The sequence below is a fragment of the Moschus berezovskii genome, chromosome X (genome assembly GCF_049115385.1).
Source record: "Moschus berezovskii isolate FMDL1 chromosome X, NW_MosBer_1.0, whole genome shotgun sequence".
Taxonomy (NCBI): domain Eukaryota; kingdom Metazoa; phylum Chordata; class Mammalia; order Artiodactyla; family Moschidae; genus Moschus; species Moschus berezovskii.
In genome coordinates this window covers 52,652,552-52,671,125 of record NC_142488.1, presented here as the reverse complement: position 1 = coordinate 52,671,125, position 18,574 = coordinate 52,652,552, and the positions used below count along the sequence as shown (strand labels likewise).

The window sequence follows — 18,574 nt, the reverse complement described above, 5'->3', positions numbered from 1 at the left end:
AGAGAGCTGTGGATAAGTTCACTTTGTTAGTTGAATTTTGACCAATTACCTTTAAGGTACATGTGTGAAAGGGAAACACTGATCAGGAAGCAGTGTACAGTCTATACGATAAAGGAGAATTTTGCATCATGTAGCATGCAGATTTAATAACACCTAATATTTATGAAATAGTTACCATATAGCACATCCTTTTGTATGTTTTTAAAGTGCTTTACCTCATTTGTTCAGAAAAACCCCACGAGATACATGCCATTGTTATTCCTCTTTCCATATGAAGAAACTGAGGCACAGAAATAATTTGCTGCAGATGTCAACTGTTAAGTGGCAGGCCCAGGGTTGGAATCTATGGCTTCAGAACCAATGTCCATAACTAGTTAGTATGAGCATATAATTTATCATCCACACCAGAATGAGAGCACTATGAAAAATTATACCTCAGTGGACATAAAACAGAAAAGACACATGTGAAGAAACTGTTCACTCCATTAATGAAAATCCTTTGGGTTGCAAGGAGCAGAAAATTATTTTCTAGGTTGGCCCAATGGAAAAGGAAGTTCATGATCTCAGAGCATTTGTAACATCTGCATCACTTTCTTTCCCTCTGGTAGATTACTCCTATCAAAATAAAAATTGATTTATTGTTATTATTTAAAAAACAAACAGAAAAAGACCTTCTTTTTGCCTCCCTATTTCTTACTCCCTATGGGGACATTTTTCCTCCCCTTGGTAGCCTACCTCACATAGTGAGGGTCTACACTCACTGTCTCCAGTTCCCTATCCTTCCATTTTCTGTTAATCTCACTGTGATTGAGCGAGGACATCTTCACCTGAACTGAAACTGTTCTAATCAACGTAATAATGACATCAGTATTTCTAAGTCAGTGGCTATGTCACAGTTCCTTCTTAATTTTCCTGTCTATTATTTTGGGCCAAGTCAATCACTCCTTCCACCTGGAACTACTTTCTCCCCTGGTGTATCATTTAGCATTTTCTGGAGACATGGAAACAATAGGATATATATACAGGAAGAGATTCTTTAAAGGAATTGGCTTATGCAGTTGTGGAGGCAGAGAAATCCCCCAATCTTGTGTCTGCAAGCTGGAGTCCCAGAAAAGCTTGGTGGCTTAATTCATTTCAACTCCAGCGGCCTGAGAACCAAGAGAACTAATGAGGTAGATTCCAGTCAGGGTCTGAAGACCTGAGAAACTGTAGCACCAAGAACAGTAGAAGATCAATGTCCCCGTTCATTCAGTCAGGTAGGAAAGGCCCAGATTTTCCTTCCTCCACCTTTTTGTTGTATTCAGCATTGTTTGCCCTCACATTGGGAAGGGCAAACTTCTTTTCTGAGTCCAGTCCAAATTAAATTCAGATGTTAATTTCACCTGGAAATAGCCTTGCAGACATACCCAGAAATAATGTTTAGCCAAATATTTGGATACCCTGTGATCCAGTCAAGTTGATGCATACACACCTGGGTTCCAGGACAACACTTTCCTGGTTTTTCCCTGATGTCATGTAACTGTAGCTGCTCAGTGTCCTTGACTTGTTCTTCTCCTTTCCTTGTGTTCTCTCCATATTGACAAACCTCAGAACTGAATCCTTATCCTCTTCTTCTCCTACCTACACTCATTCATTTCGTGATCTCATCCAGGACCGTGGCTTTCTATGCCATCTATACCCTCTTCTCTCCCCAGCTTTGATATCCAACTTAGGCTCCAGAGTCTGTTGTCACTGTCCACCTGGAAGTACAAATGGATATCCAATAGACATTATATTTCAATCATGCAAAAAATGAACTTATTTCATTTCAGTCAATCAAATTCTGTTGGTTGTCATCTCAGTCAACATCAGCCTTCCAGATACTCACTTAAAATTATTGGGGTCAGGGGAATCCGTGGTGGTTCTGTGCTCCCAATGCAGGGGGCCTGGCTTCGATTTCCTGATCAGGGAACTAGATCCCACATGCCCCAACTAAAAATCCCACATGTTGCACAAAGATTGAAGATCTAACATGCTCCAACTAAGTCCTGGCACAGCCAAATAAATAAATATTTTAAAATGTTGGAATCAAAACTCATGTACACCCGGGGCGGATTCATGTCAATGTATGGCAAAACCAACCAATATAATATTGTAAAATAATTAGCCTCTAATAAAAAAATAAATTAAAAAAATAAAAAAAATGTTGGAATCAGTCTTACCATTATATCCATCCAGAAATCCTGTTGCTTCTGTGGTCTAAGTAGATTGGGAGTATGAAAAATTTTGCCTTCCCCACTCCTACCACTTGATTCTAAGCCACTATAATTTCTTGCCTTGATTAGTGCAACAACGTAACATCAAAATATTTACATGACCTACAAGTTTCTGCAAGATTTGATGTGTTATTTCTCTGAAATGCAACTATGAAAGGAAAGTGAAAGTGAAAATGAAGTCGCTCAGTCGTGTCCGACTCTTTGCGACCCCATGGACAGTAGCCTACCAGGCTCCACCATCCATGGGATTTTCCAGGCAAGAATACTGCAGTGGGCTGCCATTTCCTTCTCCTTCCAACTATACTACCACGAAATCCCTCCATATCTACTTTAAGTTAAGTAATCACACTTTACCTGAAGGCTTTTCAGCTGGCTGTTGTCTGTGTTTAAAATGTTCTTCCTCTACATATTTAATGGCTCATCCCACCAACTCCTTCAAATCTTTGCTTAAATACACTTTCTGAGTGAGGCTTATCCTGACTACTTAACAAAATTTCCAATTTCTCAACATTCCAGATCTTTCTTTGTTGTTGTTATAGTTCAGTGGCTAAATCGTGTCTATAAATATAGAAATATATATACTTTGTCTATAACTCACGCTTCCAGTTTTCACAGTCTTCCAGTTGTTCAGTTGCTCAGTTGTGTCTGACTCTTTGCAACCCCATGGATTGCAGCATGCTAGGCTTCCCTGTCCTTCACCATCTCCTGGACTTTGCTCAAACACATGTCCATTGAGTCGGTGATGCCATCCAACCATCTCATCCTCTGCCATCCCTTCTCATCCTGCCTTCAGTCTTTCCCAGCATCAGTGTATTTTCCAATGAATCAGCTCTTCACATCAGGTGGCAAAAGTATGGGAACTTCAGCTTCAGCATCAGTCCTTCCAATGAATATTCAGGACTGATTTCCTTTAGGATGGGCTGGTTTGATCTCCTTGCAGTCCAAGGGACTCTCAAGAGTCTTCTTCAGCACTACAGTTAGAAAACATCAATTCTTCAGTGCTCAGCCTTCTTTATTGTCCAGCTCTCACATCCATACATGACTACTGGAAAAACCATAGCTTTGATTATACAGACCTTTGTAGGGAGAGTGATGTCTCTGCTTTTTAATATGCTGTCTATGTTTGTCATAACTTTTCTTACAAGAAGCAATCCTCTTAATTTCATGGTTGCAATTACCATCAACAGTGATTTTGGAGCCCCCTAAAATAAAATCTGTCATTGTTTCCACATTTTCCCCTTCTATTTGCCTTGAAGTGATGGAACTGGATGCCATGGTCTTAGTTTTTTGAATGTTGTGTTTTAAGCCAGCTTTTTCACTCTTCTCTTTCACCTTCATCAAGAGGCTTTTTAGTTCCTCTTCACTTTCTGCCATTCGAGTGGTATCATCTGCATACCTGAGGTTGTTTATATTTCTCCCAGCAATCTTGATTCCAGCCTGTGATTCATCTAGTTGACATTTCATGTGATATACTCTGAGTATAAGTTAAATAAACAGGGTGACAATATAAAGACTTGTCTTACTCCTTTTCCAATTTTGAACCAGTCAGTTCTGGCATGTAAACTTCTAACTGTTGCTTCTTGACCCACATATAGGTTTCTCAGGAGATAGGTCAGGTGGTCTGGTATTCCCATCTCTAAGTAATTTCCATAGTTTGTCATGATACACACAGTCAAAGGCTTTAGTGTAGTCAATGAAGCAGAAGTAGGTGTTTTTCTAGAATTTCCTTGCTTTCTCTATGATCCAGCGAATGTTGTCAATTTGATCTCTGGTTTCTCTGCCTTTTCTAAACCCTTGCTTGTACATCTGAAAGTTTTCAGTTCATATACTGCTGAAGACTAACTTGTAGACTTTGAGAATTACCTTATTAGCATGGAAAATGAGTGCAGTTGTGCAGTAGTTTGAGCATTCTTTCTGCCCCCTTCTGATGTCTATATCAGAAACTTTATCTCTTTTATACTTTAATAAAACTTTATTACACAAAAGCTCTGAGCAGTCAAACCTCATCACTGGCCCCGGATTGAATTCTTTTCTAGAGGCCAAGAATGCTGGCATCTTTTGTGGTTTAGCAGCAACCTTTCATCTTGGGGGCTTGTCTGGGATTCTTCAGGACAAGTAAGGATGCTTGGAGCTCCAGTTCTTTGTTCTCCTAGTGAACATGCTTTCGGCTGTACTTTACTAACTCTACAGTGTGCTTGTGTGAATGAATGACATGTCCTGTGCGAAGCAAGTGAGGAGCCCTGCTCTGCAGTTCCACAGTTCCACAGTGACCTCATACGGCTTATGGCAGAAACCCTGTTAGGGGTTTATACTGACCTGCCAATGGACTTCCCTGGTGGCTCAGATGGTAAAGTGTCTGCCTATAATGCGGGAGACCCAGGTTCAATCCCTGGGCTGGGAAGATCTCCTTGAGAAGGAATGGCAACCCACTCTAGTATTCTTGCCTGGAAAATGCCATAGATGGAGGATCCTGGTAGTCTACAGTCCATGGGGTCCCAAAGAGTTTGACTTGGCTGAGTGACTTCACTTTCACTTTCTTTCACTTTGTGCATTCTTTAGCACTGCCCTCCTTTGAGATTGGAATGAAAACTGACATTTTCCATCCTGTAGCCACTGCTGGGTTTTCCAAATTTCCTGGCATATTGAGTGCAGCATTTTATGAGCATCATCTTTTAGAATTTGAAATAGCTCAACTGGCATTCCACCACCTGCACTAGCTTTGTTTTTAGTGATGCTTCCTGAGGCCCACTTGACTTCAAACTCCAGGATGTCTGGCTTTAGGTGAGTGACCACACCATCGTTGAAAACCTGGTCATTAAGACCTTTATCATATAGTTATTCAGTGTATTCTTGCCACCTCTTCTTAATCTCTTCTGCCTCTGTTAGGTTCTTGCCATTTCTATCCTTTATTGTGCCCATCCTTGCATGAAATCTTCCCTTGATGGCTCCAATTTTCTTGAAGAAATCTCTAGTCTTTCCCACTCTATTGTTTTCCTCTACTTCTTTGCATTCCTCATTTAAGAAGGCCTTCTTATTGCCCCTCGCTGTTCTCTAGAACTCTACGTTCAGTTGGTTATCTTTCCCTTTTTATCCCTTGCTTTTCACTTCTGTTCTTTCCTTGACAGTTTATAAAGCCTGCTAAACTTGCTCTAATCTACTTTCCATAGCAGTATAATATTCCTACTTACAGTGTAATTCAGTCATTTATTTTATTTATTGTTTATATAGGTACCCCAAAATATGAGTTCTGTGAAGGCAGAGACAGATGTCCATTTTGTTTACTTTAGTATTTTCAGGGTCAACAGTAGTGCCTGGCAGGTAGCTATTAGTTATTGCATATTTGATCTAATTGCCAAGTAGACTGGAAGTACAAAGTAGGGTGGGTTCTAGACATGGAGAAGTCCAGTTCAGGGGTGTCATTAAGGGTTCAGATTCTTTCCCTCTTTTCTCATCCACCTCAGTGTCCTCCATCATTCTGGTCCCCAGATGTCTATAGCAATACAGAGCTCATATCTAGAAATGGTAATATTTAGGGAAAATGGAAAATATCTTCCAGTGTTCCTTTTCCAAGGGCAAGAAAACTGTGACATAATACTTTCCACCCCCATCATCCCAAGAATATGAGACTGAACCTGGTCACATGACCAACCCCAAATCAGTGATTGTCAATGATATTGGATGCATTATAACTGGCTTAGATAAACATGAGATGATGAGGATTTTATCACAATGTCCCCTGAAAGACATCCATATACTGTTATGATGACAGAGAGAGAGTGTGTGTGTGTTTGTGTGTATGTGATTGATAGGGGAGCAGAATTCTGATATGCAGTGGTTTCAGATCATAAAGAAGCAGATTATGGTAATTCAGGAGGCAGGAGATGGGGGAAGACTTGACATCTTGCATAGAAACTCCTGGTCTGCTAATGGCATGAGGCTAACATCATCTGATATGTCTATCTCAGACTAGATACTATGTTGACAAAAGTACCAGGAATACTCACAGTCAAGTTAGTAGAGACATTTTTGCACAAACAGTGGTTAGATTGGCATTAAAAGTTTTGTTTAATGAATGAGTAACCTACCCCTTCTGACTGATAACATCTTCTTCATGTAGCCATGTTAATGCATGTGTGCTCAGTCATGTCTTACTCTTGGTGACCTGATGGACTGTACCTACCATGCTCCTCTGTCCATGGAATTTTCCAGATAAGAATATTAGACTGGGTTGCCATTAATACCTTTATTCAAATCTCAGAATTTGTGTCTTAGGACCTTCATATTCCTTTTTGTTAGGTTCGGTTTTGAAGTAATATATAACATACATAAGAAGCATGAAACATATACAGAGATTAATAATGAATAATTATAATGTGAAAACCTATGTAACCACCACTCAAAACAGTGACTCAAATATTATTAAAACTCCAGAGCCCCCACAGCTCCCCTCTCTGACCACAATGGTGTCTCCTTAATAAAGAAATCTGCCATCCTGATCTTTGCGCAGTATCTCTTCCTTGCAGCTTATTATAGCTTCACCTACTGCCTATGTAAACTACACTAACTATCTAGTTTCATTAAAAATAAACCTTGTGTAAACAAATATCACGTTTGATTTTTTTAGTGTACACTTAGAGAACCACCTCATGTAACTTGTTTCTAGAAGCTCTCTGAAATGTTGAAAGGAACCCCTCTTTCCAGGTTAAAGGGAGAAATCCTCTCCCCAAGTATGTGCTTGAGAGTGAATTTAGTGTGAGAGTATACATGAGAGCTAAGCAGTATTTTTTACCTCCAGTGAGTCTATAGGCCAGTTAGGAAGATGGTGTAGGCTGTAGGCTGCTAGAGCTAACGGTAGCAGTAAGGCAATGGGTGAGGCATTCCTTGTGCCACCTCTTACTGGTTTGTGATTTGGGGCAAATCTCTCTACCTCTCTGAGCCTGTGAACTTCTTTTTTAAAAAGTTTTTATATTTAACTGAATACTTGCTTTACAATATTGTATTGGTTTCTGCCACACATCAACATGAATATAGGTATACATATGGCCCCTCCCACTTAAACCTCCCTCCGACTTTCCACCCCATCCCACCCCTCTAGGTTGTCACAGAGCCCTGGTTTGAATTCCATGAGTCACACAAGAAATTCTCACTGGCTGTCTATTTCACAAATGGTAGTGTATATGTTTCCATGCTATTCTCCATTCGTTCCACAATCTCCTTACCCCTCTGTGTCCACAAGTCTGTTCTCTATGTCTGCAACTTCATTGCTGCCCTGCAAATAGGTTCATTAGTACCATATTTCTAGATTCCATATGTATGCATTAATATATGATATTTGTTTTACTCTTCTGACTTACTTCACTCTGTAAAATAAACTCTAGCTTCATCCACCTCATTAGAACTGACTCAAATGCATTTCATTTTATGGCTGAGTAATATTCCATTCTATATATGTACCACTACTTCTTTATTCATTCATCTGTTGGTGAACATCAAGGTTGCTTCCATGTCCTAGCTATTGTAAATAGTGCTTCAGTGAACATTGGGGTACATGTGTTCTTTCAAATAATTTATGGTTTCCTCAGGGTATATGCACTCATCTCATACACTAGTAAAGTGATGCTTAAAATTCTCCAAGCCAGGCTTCAGCAATACATGAACCGTGAAGTTCCAGATGTTCAAGCTGGTTTTAGAAAAGGCAGAGGAACCAGAGATAAAATTGCCAACATCCGCTGGATCGTGGAAAAAGCAAGAGAGTTCCAGAAAAACATCTATTTCAGCTTTATTGACTATGCCAAAGCCTTTGACTGTGTGGATCACAGTAATCTGTGGAAAATGCTGAAAGAGATGGGCATACCAGACCACCTGACCTGCCTCTTGAGAAACCTGTATGCAAGTCAGGAAGCAACAGTTAGAACTGGACATGGAACAACAGACTGGTTCCAAATCGGGAAAGGAGTACGTCAAGGTTGTATATTGTCACCCTGCTTATTTAACTTATATGCAGAGTACATCATGAGAAATGCTGAGCTGGAGGAAGCACAAGCTGGAATCAAGATTGCTGGGATAAATATCAATAACCTCAGATATGCAGATGACACCACTCTTTTTTTTGTAATTAATTTATTTTTTATTGGAGGTAAATTATTTTACAATATTATATTGGTTGGTTTTGCCATACATTGACATGAATTCGCCCCGGGTTTACATAAGTTCCCCCTCCTGAACCCCCCTCCCACCTCCCTCCTCCCTTTATCCTCCCTCTGGGTCATCCCCGCATGCCAGCCCTGAGCATCCTATAACATGCATTGACTCTGAACTAGTGATTCATTTCACACATGACAACATACGTGTTTCAATGACATTCTCCCAAATCATCCCACCCTCACCCTCTCCCACAGAGTCCCAAAGACTGATCTATACATCTGTGGATGACACCACTCTTATGGCAGAAAGTGAAGAGGAACTAAAAAGCCTCTTGATGAAAGTGAAAGAGGAGAGTGAAAAAGTTGGCTTAAAGCTCAACATTCAGAAAACTAAGATCATGGCATCTGGTCCCATCACTTCATGGGAAATAGATGGAAAAACAGTGGAAACAGTGTCAGACTTTATTTTTGGGGGCTCCAAAATCACTGCAGATGCTGATTGCAGCCATGAAATTAAAAGACGCTTACTCCTTGGAAGGATAGTTATGACCAACTTAGATAGCATATTCAAAAGCAGAGACATTACATTGCCAACCAAGGTCCTTCTAGTCAAGGCTATGGTTTTTCCCATGGTCATGTATGGATGTGAGAGTTGGACTGTGAGGAAAGCTGATCGCCAAAGAATTGATGCTTTTGAACTGTGGTGTTGGAGAAGACTCTTGAGAGTCCCTTGGACTGCAAGGAGATCCAACCAGTCCATCCTAAAGGAGATCAGTCCTGGGTGTTCATTGGAAGGACTGATGCTAAAGCTGAAACTCCAATAGTTTGGCCACCTCATGGGACGAGTTGACTCACTGGAAAAGAGTCTGATGCTGGGAGGGATTGGGGACAGGAGGAGCAGGGGACGACAGAGAATGAGATGGCTGGATGGCATTACTGACTCGATGGACGTGAGTTTGAGTGAACTCTGGGAGTTGGTGATGGACAGGGAGGCCTGGCGTGCTGTGATTCATGGGGTGACAGAGAGTCGGACATGACTGAGCAACTGAACTGAACATGAGATAGAAACCCAAAGTGTGGGATAGCCAGAGAGAGAGAGAAAAAAAAAAGAACTATCCCACGAAAAGCCCTAACCTAAGACACTGCCAGGCACTCTAAGAGAACAAAGGACTGAACAAATACCAGAGGAGAGCTAGCAGGCTACAGATTGGCCCATCCCCTGCCAGAGACAGGCAGGCGGGGGACAGCCAGAGCCAGAAAGGGACATTCTTGGCCCCAGAGAGGCATCCTCTACCAAACTGCAAGCAGTCTCCATTGCTAACCAAGACTTCATGGGATTCAGGATGGTTGACATCTGCCGGGAGGATTGCAGCCAGAGATCAGCTCCCCAGAAGAGACACACGGCACACCTGAGAAGGCACGCCCACTGCACACCCAGAAAACTGAGAGGCTGGGACAGGGGAGTCAGTAAGATGCAGCCCCCACCAGGGAGAGATTTAGTTCACCAAGAACCTGGTGACCTGAGCTGCTCTGACCTGGGAAGGGAGTACAAAATGCACACCCAACCGAGTCTGTGCTTTTGGGGAGTACCCAAGAACCTGAATCTGAGTGACTTAGACCTGGGAGGTGCATGCAACCCAGAGCCTGCCTCAGAGAGTTCCCCAGCAGAGCAACCTAGAGCCTGAGAACTATAGACAATGAAAGCGCACACGCCATGAGCAGGGGTAAAACGAGTGCGGCTGAGAAACTGTGAACACTTCCCACACACGCCAGTGATATTTGTTTGCAAGTGAGCCTAAATAAGTGACCACCTTTGCCCCCTTGTGTCAGGGCAGATATTAGACACTGAAGAGACCAGCAAACTGAAGAAGCTAAAATAAACAGAGGGAACCACTTTGGAAGTGACAGGTGCAACAAATTAAAACCCTGTAGTTAGCACTGACTACATTGGAAGGGGCCTATAGATCTTGAGAAGTATACACTGGAAGAGGAAGAGATAGGGAGTCTACATGAAAAATAATAGTGAAAATGATCCAAAATCTTGAAAACAAAATGGAGGTACAGCTAAATAGCCTGGAGACAAGGATCGAGAAGATGCAAGAAAGGTTTAACAAGGACCTGGAAGAAATAAAAGAGTCAATACATAAAGACTAATGCAATAAATGAGATCAAAAACACTCTGGAGGAAACCAACAGTAGAATAATGGAGGCAGAAGATAGGATAAGTGAGGTGGAAGATAGAATGGTAGAAATAAATGAAACAGAGAGGAAAAAAGAAAAATGAATTAAAAGAAATGAGGACAAACTCAGAGACTTCTGGGACAATGTTAAATGCCACAACATTCGAATCAAAGGAGTCCCAGAAGAAGACAACATGAAAGACCATGAGGAAATACTTGAGGAGATAATAGTTGAAAACTTCCCTAAAATGGGGAAGGAAATAACCACCCAAGTCCGAGAAAACCAGAGAGTCTGAAACAGGAAAAACCCAAGGCGAAACACCCCCAAGATACATATTAATCAAATTAACAAAGATCAAACACAAAGAACAAATATTAAAAGCAGCCAGGGAAAAGCAACAAATAACACACAAGGGGATCCCCGTAAGGATAACAGCTGACCTTTCAATAGAAACTCTTCAGGCCAGAAAGAAAGGCAGGACATACTTAAAGTGATGAAAGAGAAAAACCTGCAATCCAGATTACTATACCCAGCAAGGATATCATTCAGATATGAAGGAGAAATCAAAAGCTTTACAGACAAGCAAAAGCTCAAAGAATTCAGCACCACCAAACCAGCTCTCCAACAAATGCTAAAGGATCTTCTCAAACAAGAAAAACAGAAAGGGTGTATAAACTCGAACCCAAAACAACAAAGTGACAATAGGATCATGCTTATCAGTAACTACCTTAATTGTAAATGGGTTGAATGACCCAACCAAAAGACAAAGACTGGCTGAATGGATACAAAAACAAGACCCCTATATATGCTGTCTACAAGAGACCCACCTTAAAACAAGGGACACATACAGACTGAAAGTGAAGGGCTGGTAAAAGTTATTCCATGCAAATAGAGACCAAAAGAAAGCAGGAGTAGCAATACTCATATCAGATAAAATAGACTTTGAAATAAAGGCTGTGAAAAGAGACAAAGAAGGACACTACATAATGATCAAAGGATCAATCCAAGAAGAAGATATAACATTATAAATATATATGCACCCAACATAGCAGCACTGCAATATGAAAGGCAAATGCTAACAAATATGAAAGGGTAAATTAAGAGTAACACACTAATAGTGGTGGGAGACTTTAATACCCCACTCAAACCTATGGATAGGTCAACTAAACAGAAAATTAACAAGGAAACACAAACTTTAAATGATACAATGGACCAGTTAGACCTAATTGATATCTATAGGACATTTCACCCCAAAAGAATGAACTTCACCTTTTTCTCAAGTGCACATGGAACCTTCTCCAGGATACATCACATTCTGGGCCATAAATCTAGCCTTGGTAAAGTCAAAAAATTGAAACCATTCCAAACATCTTTTCTGATCACAATGCAGTAAGATTAGATGAAAAATACAAACATATGGAGGCTAAACAACACACTTCTGAATAACCAGCAAATCACAGAAGAAATCAAAATATGCATAGAAATGAAGGAAAATGAAAACAAAAGAATCCAAAACCTATGTGATTCACTAAAAGCAGTTCTAAGGGGAATATTCATAGTAATACAAGCCTACCTCAAGAAACAGGGGAAAAATCAAATAAATAACTCTACACCTAAGGCAACTAGAAAAGGAAGAAATGAAGAACCCCAGGGTTAGTAGAAGGAAAGAAATCACAAAAACTAGGACAGAAATAAATGCAAATGAAACAAAAGAAACCATAGCCAAAAGCAACAATGCTAAAAGCCGGTTCTTCGAGAGGATAATAAAATAGACAAACCATTAGCCAGACTCATCAAGATACAAAGGGAGAAGAATCAGATCAACAAAATTAGAAATGAGAATGGGGAAATCACAACAGACAACACAGAAATACAAAGGATCATAAGAGACTACTATGCCAGACTACTACTACTACAGCAACTCTGTGCCAATAAAACAGACAACTTGAAAGAAATAGACAAATTCTTACAAAAGTACAACTTTCCAAAACTGAACCAAGAAACAGAAAATCTTAGCAGACCCATCACAAGAACAGAAATCAAAACTGTAATCATAAACCTCCAGCAAACAAAAGCCTAGGACGTGATCACTTCACAGCTGAATTCTACCAAAAATTTAGAGAAGAGCTAACACCTATCCTACTCAAACTCTTCCAGAAAATTGCAGAGGAATGTAAACTTCCAAACTCATTCTATGAGGGCACCATCACCCTAATACCAAACCTGACAAAGGTGCTACAAAAAAAGAAAACTACAGGCCAATATCACTGATGAACATAGATGCAAAAATCCTTAACAAAATTCTAGCAAACAGAATACAACAACATATTAAAAGATCATACATCATGACCAAGTGTGCTTTATCCCAGGGATGCAAGGATTCTTCAGTATCCACATATCAATCAATGTAATACACCACATTAACCAATTGAAAGATAAAGACCATATGATTATCTCAATAGATGCAGAGAAAGCCTTTGACAAAATTCAACATCCGTTTATGATAAAAACCCTCCAGAAAAGAGGAATAGAAGGAAAATACCTCAACGTAATAAAAGCTATATATGGGAAACCCACAGCAAACATCCTCAGTGCTGAAAAATTGAAAGCATTTCCCCTAAAGTCAGGAACAAAACAAGGGTGCCCACTCTCACCACTACTATTCAACATAGTTTTGGGAGTTTTGGCCACAGCAGTTAGAGCAGAAAAAGAAATAAAAGGAATCCAGATTGGAAAAGAAGAAGTAAAACTCTCATTATTTGCACATGACATGATCCTCTACATAAAAAACCGTAAAGACTCCACAAGAAAATTACTAGAGCTAATCAATGAATATAGTAAAGTTGCAGGATATAAAATCAACACACAGAAGTCCCTTGCATTCCTATACACTAATAATGAGAAAATAGAGAAATTAAGGAAACAATTCCATTCACCATTGCAACGAAAAGAATAAAATATTTAGGAATAAATCTACCTAAAGAAACAAAAGACCTATATATAGAAAACTATAAAACACTGATTAAAGAAATCAAAGAGGACACAAATAGATGGAGAAATATACCATGTTCATGGATTGGAAGAATCAATACAGTGAAAATGAGTATACTACCTAAAGCAATCTATAAATTCAATGCAATCCCTATCACACTGCCAATGGTATTTTTCCGAGAACTAGGACAAATAATTTCCCAATTTGTATAGAAATACAAAAAACCCTGAATAGCCAAAGCAATCTTGAGAAAGAAGAATGGAACTGGAGGAATCAACCTGCCTTACTTCAGGCTATAGTACAAAGCTACAGTCATCAAGACAGTATGGTACTGGCACAAAGACAGAAATATAGATCAATGGAAAAAAGTAGGAAGCCCAGAGGTAAATCCATGCACCTGTGGACACCTTATCATTGACAAAGGAGGCAAGAATATACAATGGAATAAAGACAATCTCTTTAACAAGTGGTGCTGGGAGAACTGGTAAACCACTCGTACAAAAATGAAACTAGAACACTTTCTAACACCATACATAAAAATAAACTCAAAATGGATTAAAGATCTAAACATAAGACCAGAAACTATAAAACTCCTAGAGGAAAACATAGACAAAACACTCCCCGACATAAATCACAGCAGGATCCTCTATGACCCACCTCCCAGAGTTATGGAAATAAAAGCAAAAATAAACAAATGGGACCTAATTAAACTTAAAAGTTTTGGCACAACAAAGGAAACTATAAGCCAGGTGAAAAGACAGCCTTCAGAATGGAGAAAATAATAGCAAATGAAGCAGTTGACGAACAATTAATCTCAAAAACATACAAGCAGCTCATGCAGCTCAATTCCAGAAAAATAAACGACCCAATCAAAAAATGGGCCAAAGGATTAAACAGACATTTCTCCAAAGAAGACATATAGATGGCTAACAAACACATGAAAAGATGCTCAACATCACTCATTATCAGAGAAATGCAAATCAAAGCCACAATGAAGTACCATCTCACACCAGTCAGAATGGCTGCTGTCCTAAAGTCTACAAAGCAATAAATGCTGGAGAGGGTGTGGAGCAGAGGGAACCCTCTTACACTGTTGGTAGGAATGTAAACTAGTACAGCCACTATGGAGAACAGTGTGGCGATTCCTTATAAAACTGGAAATAGAACTGCAATATGACCCAGCAATCCCACTGCTGGGCATACACACCAAGGAAATCAGAGTTGAAAGAGATACATGTACCCCAATGTTCATTGCAGCACTGTTTATAATAGTGAGGACATGGAAGCAACCTAGATGTCCATCTGCATACGAATGGATAAGAAAGCTGTGGTACATATACACAATGGAGTATTACTCAGCAATTAAAAAGAATACATTTGAATCAGTTCTAATGAGGTGGATGAAACTGGAGACTATTATACAGACTGACGTAAGCCAGAAAGAAAAACACCAATACAATATACTAATGCGTATACATGGAATTTAGAAAGATGGTAATGATAACCCTATATGTGAGACAGCAAAAGAGACATAGATGTATAGAACAGTCTTTTGGACTCTGTGGGAGGAGGCGAGGGTGGGATGACTTGAGAGAATAACATTGAAACATATATATTATCATATGTGAAACAGATCGCCAGTCCAGGTCCGATGCATGAGACAAGCTGCTCAGGGCTGGTGCACTGGGATGACTCAGAGCGATAAGATGGGGAGGGAGGTGGGAGGGGTTTCAGGATGGGGAATACATGTACACCTATGGCTGATTCATGTCAGTGTATGGCAAAACCACTACAATATTTTAAAGTAATTAGCCTCCAATTAAAATAAATAAATTAAAAATTATATATTAGCTCAAAACAAGAAAATGAAAAGAAAACCCTAAAGACAGTATCAGAAATTTACTAGAGCTAATCAGTGAGTTTAGCAAAGTTGCAGGATACAAAATCAATACACAGAGATCACTTGGATTCCTATATACTAACAATGGAAAATCAGAAAAAGAAATTAAGGAATCAATCCCATTCAGCATTGCAACAAAAAGAATAAAATATCTTGGAATTAACTTGCCTAAGTAGACAAAAGAGCTGTATACAGAAATCTATAAGAAAGAAATCAAAGATTACATAAATAATGGAGAGATATTCCATGTTTGTGAGTAGGAAGAATCAATATTCTGAAAATGACTATACTAATTACCAATAGCGTTTTTCACAAAAGGAGAACAAAGAATTTCACAGTTCATATGGAAACAGAAAAGACTCCAAATAGCCAAAGCAGTCCTGAGAAAGAAGAATGGAGCTGAAGGGATTAACTTCAGGAATTTCCTGACTTCACATTATACTGCAAAACTATGGTCATCAAGACAGTATGGTACTGTCACAGAAACAGAAATATAGACCAATGGAGCAAGATAGAAAGCCCAGAAATAAACCCATGCACCTATGGTTACCTTATTTTTGACAAAGGAGGCAAGAATATACAATGGGGCAAAGACAGCCTCTTCAATAAATGGTGCTGTGAAAGCTGGACAACTACATGTAAAAGAATGAAATTAGAACACTTCCTAATACCACACACAAAGATAAACTCAAAATGGATTAAAGCCCTCAATGTAAGACCAGAAACTATAAAACTCTTAGAAGAACAGATAGGCAGAACACATGATGCCATAAATCAAAGAAAGATCCTCTATGACCCACCTCCTAGAATAATGGAAATAAAACTAAACAAGTGGGACCTGATTAAACCTAAAAGCTTTTGCATAGCAAAGGAAAGTATAAGCATAGTGAAAAGACAACCCTTATAATGGGAGAAAATAGCAAATGAAACAACTGACAAAGGATTAATTTCCAAAATAAACAAGCAGCTCATAGAAGCCACTACCAGAAAAAACAAATAACCCAATAAAAGTGTGGGAGAAAGACCTAAACAGACTTTTCTCCAAAGGAAACATACAGATTGCTAAGGAACACGTGAAAAGACTCTCAACATCGTTCATTATTAGAGAAATGCAAATCAAAACTACAATGAGATATCACCTCACAAAGTAAGAATGGCCATCATCAAGTCTGCATAATAAATGCTAGAGAGGGTATGAAGAAAAGGGAACCGTCTTTCACTGTTGCTGGGAATGTAAATTGATGCAACCATTATGGAAGACTGTATGGAGATTCCTCAAAAGGCTAGGAATAAAACCACCATATTGACCCAGCGATCCCACTCCTAGGTATATAGCCTGAGGAAACCAAAGTTGAAAGTAAACACATGTATCCCCTTGTTCATTGCAGCACTGTTTACAGTGGGTAGAACTTGGAAGCAATCTAAATGTCAATTGACAGATGAATGGTAAAGAAGTTGTGGTACATATCGACAATGGAATATTACTCAGCCATAAAAAAGAATGCATTTGAGTCCGTTCTAATGAGGTGGATGAACCTAGAGCCTATTATATAAAGTAAGTCAGAAAAAGCAAGATGAATATTATATACTAACACATATATATATGGAGTTTAGAAAGATGATACTGAAGAATTTATTTGCAGGGCAGCAGTGGAAAAAGAGACATAGAGAACAGACTTATGGGCATGGGGAGAGGTGGGGAGAGGGTGAGATATATGGAGAGAGTAACATGGAAACTTATATTACCATATGTAAAATAGACAGCCAATGGGAATTTGCTGTATATCTCAGGAAACTCAAACAGGGGCTCTGTATCAACCTAGAAGGGTGAGATGGGGAGATGGATGGGAGGAAGATTCAAGAGGGAGGGGATATATGTATACCTATGGCTGATTCATGCTGAGGTTTGACAGAAAACAACAAAATTCTGTAAAGCAATTAACCTTCAATTAATAAATAAATTTAAAAATTGCATTTGTTAATATTAGAATAAGTTATCAGATGAGTCCTTAAGTATGAAGAAGAAAAAAAAAAAGCTTGGGTTGTAAACTGGATATTTGAGATAATATATTGTAGCAATTCTGGATTTGGTTTTAACTTTATGAGTTTTTTTTCTAGAGAGTTACCTAGCTTTAGCATTATAATTTCTTACTCCATGGTAAGCAGCCAATGAGATTTCTGTTCAGTTTTTTTATTTTAATTTTTTATTCTGACTTCCTATTGTTCCTTGTTTCTACATAGCTTAGTGATCAGGCAATGATTTTGGAAGAGGTTGTTCTCAGATATCTTGAGCCTGTAAGGCTCCCACCCTCAGCTGATCTGGGAAGCACAATCAACATTTCAGTCAGTTCTCAAGTCTACTTTCAGTTTTACTTTTTCTTTGCTTTTCTTGGATCTCTTTCATAGGTGTGCATATTTTTCCAGTCAGCCAGAGATATGTAGAACCCTAGTATGGTACTTTAATTTTCAAACTCTCCCCATCAAATTCTTGCTTGTTCCACTGGAACCTCAAACGTGGGCTACCAAATGAACAGATTTTACCATTTGTTTTTTAATGAGTTTATAAGTATTAGCTAACAGTCTTTCACTATCTGACCCAAATGGAATTTACTTCCTCTCAGAGTTAAGCTACTAATTTGGGGGGCCAGCCCATAGTTTGGTAAAACTATTCTTCTCACCTTCATAGCTGAAGGGGAATGAAGGGGGTGCTTGATGGGAACAGCCTCATGCAAGGCCACAGACTCTTATTCCTGCACACTTCTCTAGTAGTTTTGCAAGGCTAACTGCTTCAGTAAGTTCTTTGCCTTCAGTCGACTTTCAGAGACATAAAATGGTTGGTTGTTTTGTATTGATTTCAGCCTATAAATAGTGGTATTCTTGGGTACAAATGCCTAGAGGCACTCATCTTGACCCCTGATAATTGTGGGACACCCCCACAGAAATTTTCCCAACCAGAGCTAATGTTGTGGCTGAACTGGCCCTTATGATTTTTATTATTAATGATATGATGTGATAGCATGACACCTCAGGAACAACCATCAAGGAACTTTGAAAAATACAAGGTTTATTATTTACAAGTCCTGGAGAGCACATGACATACCCA

The 18,574-nt window shown here is 39.3% G+C and overlaps 1 non-coding gene across 1 annotated transcript; it reads left to right on the top strand.

Moving 5' to 3' along the window:
• The first annotated feature begins 4,584 nt into the window (after positions 1-4,584).
• TRNAY-AUA (transfer RNA tyrosine (anticodon AUA)) lies at positions 4,585-4,656 on the top strand. Its single transcript has one exon. It is a non-coding gene; the product is annotated as a tRNA-Tyr (tRNA).
• Positions 4,657-18,574: the final 13,918 nt, after the last annotated feature.